Below are 2140 nucleotides of genomic sequence, written 5' to 3'. Positions count from 1 at the left end.
GATTAATACCGGCGAGTAATCGCGCCTGTGCTCGTGGATCGTCCGGGGGTTAATAATTGCTATTGAAAGGCGACCTGCGTTACTGTTGGCGTTCCTCGGTCGGGCTCTTCGTCGTTTAGACTGCTCCTTTGATCGTATCTCGCCCGAGGTCTCTGTGAATAGCGAATTACTCCCGTTTGTGAACCGTTTAAAAAATCTACGAGGAATAACGGCCGAGTTTGACGGTCTGGTGTTGCAGGCTGACCCGTGTAGATCGTATCAAAGGGCTGTCTTCCGCTTCAGCCGTTCGAGTTTCGACGAAAGTCGATAACAGATCGGACCGATTCGAGATCGAGGCTTCTCTGGCTCTCGATGGAGACAGTTCGTTGAATGAAATTAATACAAATCGTTCCCCGTCGAGTTTATCTATTATTACGTACAGTATCTACGTTTGCGATTAGAATAGCGATTTTAAATGCAATAAAAAAAAGTAATTGTCAGAAGTGGGATTCGAACCCACGCCCACAGAGTGGACTGCGACCTGAACGCAGCGCCTTAGACCGCTCGGCCATCCTGACATGTAACAATCCTCTCAAAATGTTGTACAAGTAACTGATATTAACTCCATATTTGGAAATGTATTTCTAAAATTGATACAGATCCACACCAACGCGTAATTTGATTACAAACGATCGTGACTGTTATATAGAGGATGGCGTCACGGATTACTGACAATACATTGCACTGTCTACCAGTAAAATATTCCTATCTTTAGTTCGACGATAAATTAACGTTATTTATGCGTGGATATCTATGTTTATCGTGTAACTTAAACTACAAGTGTTTTATCAATAATAAAAAATTAGATAGCGCTCAGAAGCGTCGCGAAACGACGTTGGCGGGTACTATAAGTTTGAAACAACTTTCACCAGGGTTGGTAACTGCAGTATGGTAGTTGCTTTATCAACCGTAGGTTACCGTATGCTTTCAGGATTCGCGTCCAAGACTGCTTTCCGTCTCTCGTGCGAGGTGAAACTCGATAGCGCGAAAACAGACATTCGGAAATCGTTTTTCCGTCGATATTTCTTGCTTTCACTTCCGCGCGCGAAGGCCGAGCGCATGCATTTCGCATTGTGCTGTCGCGTAACCGATGTAACTTCGATTTCTATACCAAGGTGTCCAATAAATCGTTGAAATTTCACTTTGCATCGTGCACGCTCTCAACAACGAGCCACGATCTTCTCGAGGATAAAATTCGCCCGATATTTTCCTACGTTCCGGATAATCCTTTGCAGTTAATGTACGCCATATTCAGCTTTAAAGAAAAATGCATTATGCATAGTATAGCTCCCGAAGGAAACGTTATTTACGATCCATCTAGGACATCCTCCGAGCCACGTCGATTCCAGATTACACGTGCTTTAAATATGCACGAAACCGGCCGTACAGCTTCCGTCAACCATCGTTTCCGTCTAAATAAAACAACTCTACCAGAAAAATGGCTCGTCGTCCGATAAAGCAATTTATTCCAACCTTCGGATTTCCTTGCACCGTATAGAGCAAGGCTGTCTTATTTCAACCACCGTCTAAATCGAGTCGCCTTGATAGTTGCATTTATTACATGGACGTTGTTGTTAATACGCGAATCCTCTGAATATTCCATACCTTCAATTTGCAGAAGGTGAGAGTCGAACATTTATTTCCAAACAACGAAGATTTTAATTAACCCGCGAACGAGAACGCGATAAAGAATATTACTTATTAACAGAAGTTAGTTAACGAACGAGTCTGACGTTCCTATTTGGAAATAAAATTTGCCCAACTCTGCCGCGAGACATGAAAGTCTAGCGCAAAGTTCAACCGACTCCTAGCGTCAAATTTGAATCGCTAAAGTAATCAACGCTGTGAATGTTTTAACGTGCGTTTCGCAACAGTATTTCGACAGTTCATCGAAACCGCGTCCAACGGACATCCACGTCAAATTTGTTACCAAGAAACGCGAGACAAACAAATTCATTCCTCCTTTACTGTACGACGCGAGTGGTGAATCAACGTTTGGAAGATAGAATACTATTAAGATAGAATGATTTACGAGAGCTCTGAGAGGGCTAATGAAACGAGAACAGCCCCTGGAGGAGATCAAGCGGCTCTAAATGGGTAT

The 2140-nt window shown here is 43.1% G+C and overlaps 1 non-coding gene across 1 annotated transcript; it reads right to left on the bottom strand.

Annotated features, from left to right (window-relative positions):
• Positions 1–474: 474 nt before the first annotated feature.
• On the bottom strand, positions 475–557 carry Trnal-cag (transfer RNA leucine (anticodon CAG)). The gene has a single exon. It is a non-coding gene; the product is annotated as a tRNA-Leu (tRNA).
• Between the last annotated feature and the right edge of the window lie 1583 nt (positions 558–2140).

The sequence above is a fragment of the Colletes latitarsis genome, chromosome 8 (genome assembly GCF_051014445.1).
Source record: "Colletes latitarsis isolate SP2378_abdomen chromosome 8, iyColLati1, whole genome shotgun sequence".
NCBI lineage: Eukaryota > Metazoa > Arthropoda > Insecta > Hymenoptera > Colletidae > Colletes > Colletes latitarsis.
Note: the sequence above shows the minus strand (reverse complement) of the source record. Positions and strands in the feature narration are given on the sequence as shown.